Source organism: Prionailurus viverrinus, chromosome F1 (assembly GCF_022837055.1).
Source record: "Prionailurus viverrinus isolate Anna chromosome F1, UM_Priviv_1.0, whole genome shotgun sequence".
In the NCBI taxonomy this organism is placed as follows: domain Eukaryota; kingdom Metazoa; phylum Chordata; class Mammalia; order Carnivora; family Felidae; genus Prionailurus; species Prionailurus viverrinus.
Window position 1 is genome coordinate 13,583,466 of NC_062577.1, and position 14,527 is coordinate 13,597,992.

At 36.8% G+C, this 14,527-nt stretch overlaps 1 protein-coding gene across 3 annotated transcripts in view; it reads right to left on the reverse strand.

Moving 5' to 3' along the window:
- The window catches only part of RC3H1 (ring finger and CCCH-type domains 1), an 84,926-nt gene that overhangs the window by 69,723 nt on the left and 676 nt on the right, over nt 1-14,527 (reverse strand). The window lies entirely within an intron of this gene.

The following is a 14,527-nucleotide window of genomic DNA, read 5'->3' on the forward strand; positions in this document are numbered from 1 at the left end:
GACACCACTATTCAATCTGACAATGTACAAATGTACAAATCTGATAATCTGGTAATCATCCTAGATTCCATCTTTTTCTACTCCTATTAAAAAATTGTATTATCTTTTACATCTATATATTCCTTTCCATCTCTACTTCCCTGAGGACCCATATTCATCCACTCAAAAAATACTTATTGAGCGCCTACAACTATATACCAGTCGCTGTCCTTGGATCTGAAGATACAGCCCTAAAAGAAACAATGACCCTGCTCTCATAGAGCATATAGTCTCTCTCACTTGGATCACACAGTAACTTTTTTTTTTTAATTTATTTATTTTGAGAGAGAGAAAACACACACAAGCAGGGGAGGGGTAGAGAGAGTGGGAGAGAGAGAATCCTAAGCAGGCTCAGCACTGTTCAGCGCAGAGTCCAACCCAGGTCCTGAACTCACGAACTGTTGAGATCATGACCTGAGCCAAAATCAATAGTCGGATGCTTCAACGACTGAACGATCCAGGTGCCCCCACACAGTTACCCTTTAACTGGCTTCAGTCTCCAGCTTTGTTCTTGCCTCCCTCTACCCTCCACACAGCTGCTAGTCACTCACCTGTTTTCTTCCATGACAAAACAACTCAATTAAAAAACGGAGAACACCCAACACTAATAGTGGTATGTATATCCCATAATAAGAAGCTTCAATTCCAAACAAACAAACAAACAAACAAACAAAACAGACAACAGACATGAACAAACCTTTCCAACAATATCCAAATGGCCAATGGGTATACAATATGCCAACTGAAGTTACAGAACATCGTTTACACAGGAGGAGAATTTAAATTAAAATGACCATGAGATACCACTCCATATCTACCAGAAGGGCTAAAATTTTTCAAAACTAACAATACCAAAGATAATATGAGCATGTGAAATTCTCAGGCAGTGTAAGTTGGCACATTTCACTTTGGAAAACTGACAGTATCTACTTAGGCCAAACAAAAGTCTACCAATGACCCCCAAAATTCCACTCCTAGGTATTTACACAAGAGAGATGACTCTGTCCATCAAAAGACATATACAAAGTGGTGCCTAGGTGGTTCAGTCAGTTAAGAGTCCCACTCTTGGTTTCGGCTCAGGTCATGTTCTCACGGTTCATGAGTTAGAGCCCGCGTCGCATCGGGCTCTGTGCTGACAGTGCAGAGCCTGCTTGGGATTCTCTTTCTCTGCCCCTCCCCAACTCACTCTCTCTGTCTCTCTCTCAGAATAAAGAAACTTAAAACAATAAATAAATTTTTAAAAAAAGACATGTACAAGAATGTTCTTGGAGGCTTTATTCATAGAAAGCTGAAAACAAACTGGAAACAACCCAAATATCCAACAGCAGTGGAATGGATAAACTGTGATTAATTTACAAAATGGAATACTATACAGCAATAATAAAAAGATTGATCTGTTACATATAATATAGATGAATTTCACAGATATCATAATGAACAAAGCCAGATACCAAATAGCACCTACTGAAGGCTTTAATTTATAGAGGAAGGAAAAAGAATACATGATATATGACTTCATTTAAGAAGAGGCAAAGTAGTTTATGATGTTAGAAGTCAGCATAACTGTTGGGGAAGATGAGAGGCAGTGGGGAAAAGTATGGTCTGGGAAAGAGCAAAAAGAATTCTTAGGTGCTAGAAACACTATATATCTTCATCTAGGTAGTAATCTGTTATACCACAAGTGTATATATGTAAAAAGTCATTAAGATATATCTCTAAGATTTTTACTTTTTACTGCATGTATATTATACCTCGATTTGAAAAACAAGTAACATCAACAACAATTTCTTTGATGGTACCTAATGAGGACCAACTTGAACATGCCATAAAGATCTTCAGGATCTGGCCCCCACTTACCATTCTAATCTTATTTTTCATCACCATCTGCCTCATATTTTTCTCTCTACCAACAGAAGTATTAACATTTTCCCTGCACACAATATATTCTTTTCACTCTAGGTCTTGTTGGGCTCAAGTAGTCTCCTAAATCTGGACTGTTAAACCTCTACTCATCCTGTAAGTCCCACTCAGTTCAGGAAGCTCTTTCAAGAATCTTTTTTAGCCAAGCCTGTATTAGATGCTCTGATGTTTCCAATATATCCTATGCTCTTTCTGTAAGAGAAAGTCCATATTGCTGCAGGGCATGTAATATTTGCTCAATAATTGTTGAATGTGACTGAAAAAAATCACTATTCTGCCTGACTGTGACAAATTTCATATCTCTAAAGATAGTATTGGGACGATTCACATAAAAGATAATGTAAAATGGCAAGGGGACTTAGGACAGCAGGATGTATCACCACAAAATGAGTTAATTTTTTTTAATACTGGTACTTAATATTTAGAAGAAAGTGTGCCTCCAAAATTAAAGATATCCTTAAAAATACCCATAAGCTAGGTAAAACGAAAGGTAAAGTGGCAGATTAAAAAGATAAGGATAGGGACTCCTGGCTGGCTCAGTCAGAAGAGCGTGCGACCCTTGATCTTGGGGTTGGCCCTACACTGGATGTGGAGATTACTTAAATAAATAAAACCTTAAAAAAAAGAGATAAGGACAAAGAAGCTAATCTGAAAAGACTACATATTGTATGATTCCAACTATACAATATTATATTCCAAATAAACAAGGGAAGAGACTCCACATCATAAGTCATCAGGGAAATGCAAATTAAAACAATGTGATACCATTACACACCCCATTAGAATGGTCAAAACCTGGAACACAGACAACACCAAATGGAGGCAAAAATCGGAGCAACAGGACCTCTCATTCATTGTTGGTAGGAATGCGAAATGGGAAAGCAACTTTGGAAGACGGTTTGGTATTTCTTATAAACTAAACATACTCTTACCATACAACCGAGCAGTCACTCTCCTCGCCATACACCCAGAGGCGCTGAACACTTAAGTCTACACAAAAACCTGCAAACGGACATTTAGAGCAGCTTAATTCATAACTGCCGAAACTTGGAAACAACCAACCAAGATACTCTTCAGTAAATAGATGTAAAAATACACTGTGGTATATCCAGATGATGGAATATCATTCAGCATTAAGAAGAAATGAGCCTAGCGGCGCCTGGGTGGCTCAGTCGGTTGAACGTCTGACTTCGGCTCGGGTCATGATCTCACGGTCTGTGAGTTCAAGCCCCGTGTCAGGCTCTGTGCAGACAGTTCAGAGCCTGGAGCCTGCTTCAGAGTCTGTGTCTCCCTCTCTCTCTGCCCCTCCCCTGCTCATGTTCTGTCTCTCTCTCTGTCAAAAATAAATAAGCATTAAAAAAAATTTTTTTAAGTAAGAAATGAGCCTATTGGGGTATGAAAAAACATAGATAATACTAAAAGAAGCCATCTGAAAAGGCTCCCTACTGTAGAATTCCAACTACAGGACATTCTGGAAAAGGCAAAACTACTGAGACAAAAAGATCACTGGCTGCAAGGAGCTGGGGTGAACACGGATGAATAGGCAGAACACAGGATTTTTCTGGGCAACAAAAATACTCTGTATGATACTACAATTGTGAATACATGTCATTACACATTTGTCCAAACCCACAGAATGTACCACACCAAGAATGAACCCTATGTAAACTATGAACTTTAATCTTTTTTTTTTTTTTGGTAATAAATTTACCACTCTGGTGGTGGATGCTGTGCATGTGGGAACAAGGAGTATATGGGAAATCTCAGTACCTTCTCAATTTTGCTGTGAATATAAAACTGCTCTTAAAAAGTCTTTTAGGGTAGGAGTGCCTGGGTGGCTCAGTCAGTTGGGCGGCCGACTTTGGCTCAGGTCGTGATCTTGCGGCCTGTGCATTCAAGCCCTGCATCGGGCTCTGTGCTAAAAGCTCAGAGCCTGGAGACTCCTTCGGATTCTGTGTCTCCCTCTCTGCCTCTCCTGCTCGTGCTCTCTCTCAAAAATAAACAAACATTAAAAAAAAATTTTTTTTTTGTTTTTAAAGTCTTCATTTAGGGTCACCTGGGTGGCTCAGTCAGTTACGTATCCGACTCTTCAGCTCAGGTCTTGATTTCACAGTTTGTGAGTTCAAGCCCCGTGTCAGACTCTGCACTGACAATGCAGAGCCTGCTTGGGATTCTCTTTCTCCCTCTCTCCCTGCCCCTCCCCTGCTTGTGCTCTTTTTCTCTCAAAATAAATAAACTGAAAAGAAAAATTAAAACATCTTAAAAAAAAAAGAATTTTAAAAAAATCAACAATGTGACACATTTCCCAAATATGGAGAATCTATTGACAGGATTTTACTCCTTAATTCTTTCCCCTCCAATCCCCTCACCATTTTGTCATTAGGCATCTAAAAAGCTGTTGAGTTTTATCTTGACACTGAGTACAATGAATTAACTAATACATGTCAATCATTAGGAGATTAGGTGCTACTACTTCAATATTCAATGATGCTTTATTGTGGGTTTTGTGATATTCTAAGCTGTTCTTTTTTTTAAAACTTTTTAAATGTTTATTTATTTTGAGAGACAGAAAGAGACATAGCCAGAGAGGGGAAGGGGCAGAGATAGAGGGAGACAGAATCCTAAGCAGGCTACCAGCTCTGAGTTGTCAGTACAGAGCCTGACGTGGGGCTCAAACCCACTAACCGTGAGATCACGACCTGAGCCAAAGTGGGATGCTTAATCAACTGAGCCACCCAGGCGCTTCTCTAAGTTGTTCTTAAATGCATTTAGGGATCTATCTATTATTATAAGGACTTTCTTATTTCACAAAACCATCTCTTTTTCTAATAGCAGTAGAAGGAAAAACTAGAAGGGGCTTCTATGCTCTTATGAACAGGTTTTCATCAACTGCATACCTACATAATAAATTGACATTTCTGAAAAAAAACTGACTTAGATAATGAGTCAATCCACAGAAACTGTAACTCAATTTTTCTAAATATATGAAAAACCTCACCCTTTTAAAAAAATTTCTAGAAATTTTAAAGAAAAGCCAGACTCCAGCAAAGAGTATTTAATCAAAAACAGTTCAAAAACTGCTTTCAATGGGGTAACTAATACAAAATTTGACACATAAAACATGGGTTTTAAAAGCAGTAATTATAGGGAAAGCATTTCAAAAGGAAGGTAAAAAATCTAAGTTTTTTTAAGTACAGTACTAAAATATGAAAGACTACTACTCTTTAACATAATGTCTCCACAAAACTGACTTTTGAGCAAGCATAGTCAGTGTACAAGGAAGGTCAAATCAAGACCTAACACAAAATGGCTACAGTATCAGCAAAATTAGAGGTACAACTTATCACAAAAAAAAAAAAAAAAAAAAAGGCAAGCAAAAGTGACTAACACAAGGCTCTCCATTTTTCAAGTTCTGAAAACTTTAACATGATGAGTTAAAAAAGATACAAGTTCATGTGGTAACCGATTGGATTTTACAAATTAAAGTGTAGTTTGAATAGAATCCAAGTGTAATACCCAGGTACCAGCAGAGAATTCTGGATGTCAATAATGTTCAATTCAATTCTATTCACCCTTACCAGCCAATTCATATTAGTCCTGGAAATTAATTTTGGTTACCTAAAAAATGACTCACACATGAAAGCAAAAAATTTTTCCATCATAACTGAATTATAGAAAGAAATCGGCTAAAGGGATAAATGTCTTCATTTAAGATTCTAACTGTTTAAGAATGAATATATCACTATTAAATTTATAGTTTCGACCTATAAATATACTGTTAAAAATTCTATAGCATAGAATCAAATGGTCTCCAATTACCTCTTCAAAAGTGATTGTAAAGGCAACCCCAATTGGTGGGGAGCCCATGAGAGAACTAGAATAAGAAGGTCTAGATTCTCATCTCAGTGCTGCCATTTCTTAGCTCTGAGATCTGTATACGTTTGATAAATATTCAAAAGGTTTAGAGAAAAATAAAATTTTAGGAACAATGAAAAATGGAGCAAAAGATGATACCCTGATAAGAAACCTAGGAAACCATTAATGGACAATATTTATTTGTAAAGGCTGGTTTTTTCTGGGAATCAAGTTTATTATGTATAGTTTAGGGCTGCCAGCAACACAAGCAACAAGCACTGGAAATGTAGGCTTGAGGACAAACTGAGATCATGTAAAGTAAGCTTTCTGTGAGAGTGAATATAAATGGAGAACTGGATGCTGGAAGTATTGGTGTTTTGTTTTGTTTTGTTTAAGTTTATTTATTTATTTGAGAGCGAGCATGCACCAGCAGGGAAGGGGCAGAGTGAGAGTCCCAAGTAGGCTCCGTGCTGTTAGCGCAGAGCCTGACGTGGGGCTCAGTCTCATGAACCACGAGATCATGACCTGAGCCGAAATGAAATCAAGAGTTGGATGCTTAACTGACTGAGCCACCCAAGGCACCCTGGGAGGATAGTTTATATCAGCACTCTTCAATAAGAAACTTCCTGAGATGATGAAAATGTTCTAGATCTTCGTTTTCCAATATGGTAATTACCACTGGGCACATGTGGCTACTGAGCCACTGAAATGTGGCTAGTGCAACTGAGGAACTAAATTTTAAATTTCCTTTATTTTAATTAACTAAAACTTAGATTTATCCATAAAATGGAATATTATTTAAACAGTAAAAAGAAACAAGCTAGAACCTTAAATGTTACATTGCTAAGTGAAAGAAGACATTCTCACCCACAGAACTACACAGCACTAAAAGTGAACCCTCATATAAACTATGGAATTTAGTTAATAACCATTTACCAAAACTGGCTCATCAACTATAACAAATGCCCCACAATAATGCAAGATGTTAACAGAAGTAACTGTAGAAGGAAGACATATGTGGAAACTCTGTATCTTCAGGACAATTTTCTGTAAACCTAAAATTGCTCTAAAAAAAATTAAGTCTAGGAAAAAATTTTAAATTTAAGTAGCCATTTGTAGCTAGTGGTTGGTACTGAACAGCACAGATCCATACTAATGAAAGACTGATGTGGGAAGAAAATGAGAATGGTATCTCATTCCTGACCACTACCTTCAAAAGTACACATACAGGGTGCCTGGCTAGCTCAGTCAGTAGAGCATGTGACTTGATCTCCAGGTTGTATGTTTGAGCCCCACATCAGGTGTAGAGATTGTTTAAAAGTAAAATCTTAAAAAAAAAAAAAAAGTACACATATATTTAATCCTAACTTACACAAAGTTTATATGTACCTTGAAAAACAAAACTTTTTCAAATATTTTAGATGAAAATTTTTCTAAAATGATTTTTGTTGAACAGAATTTAAGGAGGAGAATAACATTTATTGAATCAATACTAGATATCAGGTACTATACTATGTATGTTATCTCATTTAAACTTCAAAACAAATCTTTAATGGAAGGAATTACCATTTCTATTTTTAGGGATAAAGAATCATAAAGCTTAAGTGATAGAAGATGAGAACCTAGATATATCTGACTCCAAAGCCTGTGTCCAAATGTACTCTGTACATTTTTATGACTCCCAAAATTAAAACACAATTGAATTTTCCCACAATGACTTTATCATCAGGAATAGGTTATTAGCACAACACAAAAACTAATGACATACTCAGAGTCTGTTACAAGGCCCCAAGCTAATGTGGTTTTTACCCTGTCACCTGTCCCCTTGCTCTCCATTTTACCTATAGTGCCTCTATTCCCACAGCAAATTTGCACCTTTTAATCTGCTGTGGATCAAAAAATAATCAAATTTATTAGAATTATGTAAAAACCAAGAGAGCTCCTAAGCCAGTGCCTTAGTGCAGATGATCTGGCTCATTAATCTTGTGACAATTAAAACTTTTTGTATACTTCTTATTCTAAACTGGGACATGGATAGATGAAATATTGTTCTATAATAAAGTCAACAATACAATAATCCTCCATTCACAAATCGCACACTAAACCATATATATATTTTAACTCTATTTATTTTGAAAGAAACAAACAGTGTGAGCAGGGGAGGGGCAGAGAGGGAGAGAGAATCCCAAGCAGCCTCCATGCTGTCAGTACAGAGCCCAAGGCTGGGCTCCAACTCATGAACTGTGAGATCTTGACCTGAGCCAAAACCAAGAGTTGGATGCTTAACCAACTAAGCCATCCAGGTGCCTCTAAACCATATATATATTTTTAAGTTCATTTATTTTGAGAGAGAGAAAGAGTGTGTAAGAAAGCAGGGAAGGGGCAGAGAAAGAGGGAAGAATCCCAAGCAGGCTCTGCACCATCAGCATGGAGCCTGATGTGGGGCTCAATCCCACAAACCATGAGATCATGACGTGAGCCTAAATCAAGAGTCAGATGCTCAACTGAATGAGCCACCCAGGCGCTCCCCACTAAACCATATTTTTAAGCATAGATCTCTAAACATCATCTCCCTTAAAGTTGTTATTTTAATGATTGAATCTCGATTTACTATACTAGTTTTCCAGTAAATGTCACTATCAAAAATTAATGAGGTGTATATAAAAACACAAATATTTAGTTTACTTTTCTGAAAAAAGTCTCTATTAAAGAAAAGCAGGAATATTACTGCATTGAGTTGTAAATATTCTTAAGTAATTCTTTCTCATCACTTTTTAAGTTGTTCTTACAACTAAATAAATTTTCCCCTAAAAAGAGATTAGTAAGGTAACTTTGGAGGTTGCCAAGGACTTCTTTTGAAGTTTTTGAAGTCTGATCAAGAACTCTGACATTTGGAAACAATTAAGAGAATAAGAATATTTAAAATCATGTTTAAAAAAAGGGGAGGATTAATATCAAAATTTAAATTTTTCTTCTCCACATAGATTTCCTGTAACTTACTACAAATCTTTAATGAGGCACATGGGTGGCTCAGTTGGTTAAGCGTCCAATTCTTGATTTTGGCTCAGGTCATGATCTTACAGTTCCACGAGATCAAGCCCCACATCAGGCTCTGCCCTGACAGCATGGAGCCTGCTTGGATTCTCTCTCTCTCAAAACCAACCAACCAACCAACCAACAAACTTAAAAAAATCTTATTAATATGAAATCTGTTCTGTGCTTCACACTGTAAGTTTTAAGATTTCAATTTAATTGGGGGGAGGGAAGGGAGTACCATTTTGAACTTAAGGTAAGGATAAAAGAGTACTTCCAAAGCTCAAAATTGAAACTTCAAATTGAGCAATTCTAAATTCACAGCCACCAGGAGTGCCTGGCTGACTCAGTTGGTGGAACATGTGATTCTTGATGTTGAGGTTGTGAATTTGAGCCCCATGTTGGCTATAGAGATTACTTAGAAAAATAAATTTACAGAAGTCCAACTTTATTATACTTTATTCCAGAATGAAAAAAAGTCCAACAGTTTTCTCTCTCTATCAATGAACTAAGCCAATCAAAACAAGCTACAAATCAATTGCTTCTATAACAGTGTCTACATTTTTGGAAGGAGTCAGGTATAGAGCCAAAACCTAGGTTTTTAAGATTTATTCAACATGGGATTAATAGCACAGTGTCAGGCAAATTTTAACTCTAAATGTCCTCAAAGATCAGCTGAATAAAATTATAAAACAGATTCATAAAGATCAAAGAATTTCAACCTAACAATCATTTTCTGGTATCATCTCAAGTAAGTCCTACACATTCCAAGTTTCTTCTACACATTAAGAAAAATTAAAAAAAAAAAACAGAGAGGGAGAAAACAGAAGGCAAATTGCAAAGAGCAAAATAAGTATTAGTTGCTCACATTTGTATAGAACATTATAATTTAGTTAATTCTCATAACCCAATAGGAAATATAAATGAGTCTGAGAATTTGAGTAGAACTCTTTTGGAATGATCAAAAACTAAAACTGCAAATCGCTGTGACTTTCAACTTTTCTTACATAAAGAGTCTCTGGCAGTCTGCCTACTGTACTCAAGAGAAGCATGCAAAGAATGAGATGGTTTCTGATCCCTAACAATCCTATCCCAAGTTTTTTCTGCATGTTCAATTATACAAAGTACTATCCCTTAATCTTGACTCTATCGTTTTATGTTAAATCCACAGAGACAGAAAGTAGAATGGTGGTTGCTAGGGACCAGGGGGAGGAGAAAATGGGAAGTAACTGCCTAATGGGTACAGTTTCCTTTGGGGGTGATAAAAGGGTTTTAGAATTAGACTGTGGTGGCTGCACAACATCATGAATATAGTGCTACTAAACTGCTCACTTTAAAATCATTAGTTGGGGCACCTGGGTGGCTCAGTCGGTTGAGCGTCTGGCTTCGGCTCAGGTCACGATCTCACGGTTCGTGGGTTCGAGCCCTGCATCGGGCTCTGTGCTGACAGCTCGGAGCCTGGAGCCTGCTTTGGATTCTGTGTCTCCCTCTCTCTCTGCCCCTCCCTAGTTCACGCTCGCACTCTCTCTCTCTGTGTCAAAAATAAATAAGCTTAAAATAAATAAATAAATAAATAAATAAATAAATAAATAAATAAATAAATAAATAAATAAAATCATTAGTTTTATGTTAAATGACCTGAACTTTCTTTAAAAAAATTTTTATGCAGGGCGCCTGGGTGGCTCAGTCGGTTAAGCTTCTGACTTCAGCTCAGGTCATGATTTCGTGGTTCCTAAGTTTGAGCCCTGCATTGGGCTCTATGCTGACAGTGCAGAGCCTGGAGCCTGCTTCGGATTCCGTGTCTCCTTCTGTCTCTGCCCCTCCTCTGCTTGCACTTTCTCTGTCTCTCAAAAATAAACATTAAAAAAAAAAATTTTTTTTTTAATTTTATGTTAAGGGACACCTGGGAGGCTCAGTTGATTAAACGTCCAAGTCTGTTTTGGCTCAGGTCACGATCTGAATGGTTTCCAGCCCTGCATCGGACTCTGCACTGACTGCGTGAAACCTGCTTGGGATTCTCCCCCTTTCCCTCTGCCTCTCTGCTCTTCCCCCACACTCTCTCTCTCTCTCAAAAATAAGTAAATGAGCATCACAAAAATGTGTATATATATATATATATATATATATATATATATAATAATGACCCCTTTAGAACTCTTCTTCAAAAACACTGCTACCATGTTCAAATGCTATTTAGATCTTGGAGATTTTTAAATAAAATGCATTACCATATATGCACGATAATATTAAGTTAAATATTACCATATATGCACGATAATAATCAGTGAGATGAGTACTGACATTGGTGCTAAAATGCTTGACAAACATCAAAATATTGTTGACATATGACATTCATTTGTAAATAATCTCAAGGAAAAATATAAATGAACCTTAAAATATTTATTCCTCTACAACAACAGGTCACTATTTCAGTCAGCTCAACTGTGCATGAAAGGTGAACTCAAATTTTTACTAGAATTTTTCTCCCCAAACTCAACCAATTAGGAAAACACTGTGAATTAATACAAGTGTCTAATATTACATAGAGTAAACAAGAATATTACATAAGAAGTGAACAGGCACAAGTCTGACCAGTAATGGATATAAATAAATGTGCTATAAAGTTAACTGTCTCGGGGATGTAGGACATCATTATTTAGGATTAGTAAACTGTACACTTGAAAATGTGTAGAATCTACCTTAAGAAACTATGGAATAAGAAATATTCCTTTGTATAATGCCAGACAAATTAATCTTATGCCCGAACAACCTCCAAGGCTGGTCCAAATCTAGCATAGACTTCAGGATTAAACAAAAGAGAAGGAGATCTTTAAGAGGGTCCTAGAAAACGGGCTGATACTGAAATCTGTGACTGTTTTTGACGCAGGCCAATGTGAGAATTTAAATCCATTTGAATCTAATCCCAAAGAATACCTGAACTCCTGCGCGTCAGGGCCAAAGCTAAACCAGGTCAGTATACCCTGCCAAAGAACATCTTGCTCCGAGGCATCCACCAAACAAGGATCATTTACCAGCGCATTCTTCACTTTGCTGGGTGTCAACAACTTACAAGATCTATCGGAGAGTAGGCTGATTAGACCCTCATAAAATTCCAATTCAAACCCCAAGATGTAGAAACAAAAGTTCTGCAGAATTCTAAATGGGCTATGGCTTTAAAAAAGCATAAATGAAGAATTTCAAATGTTAGCTGACCCAACTTTAACATCCCTGAATGTTTCTAAAGTCACTTTTAAATTTCCATGCAGTATTTCAAAGGCACAATTTCGTAACTGTTTACATAGCAAATTAAAGCCATGAAGCCATTAGAGTGATACTATAAATCTGTCCTATATAAATGGTAGGAGTTTCTATATCAACAACGTTCAAATCTGCTAAAAGTAAAAATAAGTCTTTCATTTGTAATTCACATGAATACATACTTTCTCAAACTTGTAAGCGAATATTTGGCAGGGTACAAATAATGTTAATAGAAAAGCTATTAGGGCTAAAGACAAGTACAGAATTACAAAGCAGAGCTTGTGGCCAAAACAAGGAATCTGTCGACATAGGAGAGGCTTCAAAGTTAAACCTTGAGACACATGGTGGCAGTAGTAAAGCATCTAATTTGTGCCACAAGACCTGGGTTTGAGTAAGCTCTTTTACCTATTGATTATGTGGCCTTTTTTGCTAGTTACATAGCTTCTCCTAGCCTCAGATTCTTCGTATGTAAAGTGAGAACAATACCACAAAATATTACAGCCTAAATAGGATTAAATGAGAATGTTTTTACTCATTTAACAAAGATGCCTTAAAAATTTAACTTTTATCTACAAAAGTCCTTTTCAAATATCTTCAAATGAATCAAATATACTAACTTCTAATATTACGAAGAAAATACAAGGAAATTCTTAAATACTACTTGAGAAACTTAAATTATCAGAATAAACACCAATAAAATATCACAATGCAGGGATCACATCTTAAAAGAGTTTTGGCACTTATTAAAACCAGAACTCTCTAAAAGATTTTTCAATATTAAACAAAAATAGGGACCCAGACTCAACCCATAAATTGTTGGATCAACATCCAATTTCAAACAGAAACCCTTAACACTAAAAAATGTTGTCAGGCAAAGGATATTAAGTATGAGGAAAATCAGTCCCTGTCACGACATGATGAGATTTTTTCATAACAAAGCACACTAACCACTTACAATTTACAAACCTGTCTTTAGTTGCATTTTGTACTGACCTAACAAAATTCAGCATAAAAAAAGAAAAAATCATGAATTTAAGCACTTAAAAAAGTGTCCTTTCTAAAACTTATTCCCAGAACATTCACATTAGCTGGAGGCATGTGAAAGCTGTTCTTTCCCCATCACTTAAAAATCAAAATATCCACATTATTTATGCTAGGCATAAAAGTTATTCACATTTACCCACTATACTTCAATCCTAAACAATAAGACAGTTCAATCTTGTGTTTATTTAATTGTCTATTTACTGCCAATTCTCATCAAAGAATTAAGGACTAGCACCGTACATTAAACTTCACATAACCTAAAAATGCTTTGAATTAGGACACAAATTCTAATTAGGAATTTACCCTAAAGATGGATGAAAGATACTAACTGGCACCTTCTCTGCACAGGCCCATCTTCCTTTTAAGAACACAAACTAGATTGGACCACACAACTGAATGTTATGTTAAATAGTGGAAAGCAATCTTCCTGGATGCATCCAAACTATTTTAATATAAATTTCTGCATACCTAGGTAGAAACTTAAATAGAAATAACTTGAATCATTCTCCCCGCCCCCACTTGGAAATGGACGTGGTGGAAGCCTCAAAAAATTAAATTTAGTAGTCGCAGTTAACAGTTGAAATCACAGGCGCCACTACCCCAGGGCAAATACGATGAAGAGCTGCCTCTCCATAAACCTCAACATTCAAAAGAGAACAGTTGTTTCTAGTTTTTGAAAGTTACCAAAAAAGTTTTGAAACCTTATTAAAATCTGCTTCAGAAATCAAACTTACAGGAAAGGTTAGTCTTAGAATAAACTACTGAAATGCAAAATTGGAGCCTGAGACAGCACACAAGAAGTTCTAGCCTGAAGACGAACCACTTCCCTCCTGAAGAAATGTTTCGTTAGGTCCATTCTATGTTAATGTTGTTTCTTATGCGGCACATTAATAATTCAAAACGGTTCGTTCGAAGAAAAGTTCTATTCAAACATTACAATTTGTCTTCGAGTTGCCAGTAAGTGGCTTTGTTTCCAGTTTCATGGACTATTCTGGGATGTCAAGAGTTATATTATTACTGCTTCAAAAGAGCCCTTGTTTCACTCTCACCCGGGACGTGGGCATAATTGATGTTTAGAGAGAACTGATGCCAAGAGATGTTTTAAGAACATCCCTTAGTCCTCCATCCCTCCCCATCCCTTATCGATAATCACATTTTACCTTGTTTGTTTTTTGTTGTTGCACTTAAATTTTTTTTAAAAGACACCCGCATACACAATTTCCCGATCGCCAGCAGGAAGAAAGACCATCTGGCTCGATCTCCTGGAGCTTTCAGGGAAATGGACACCGTTAAAACCCACTTGGCCGAGCAAGGGGAGCGCTTCAGGGGTTAGGGAGGGGAGCAGCCCCCGGGTGCCAGGAGGCGGAGGCGGTACCAG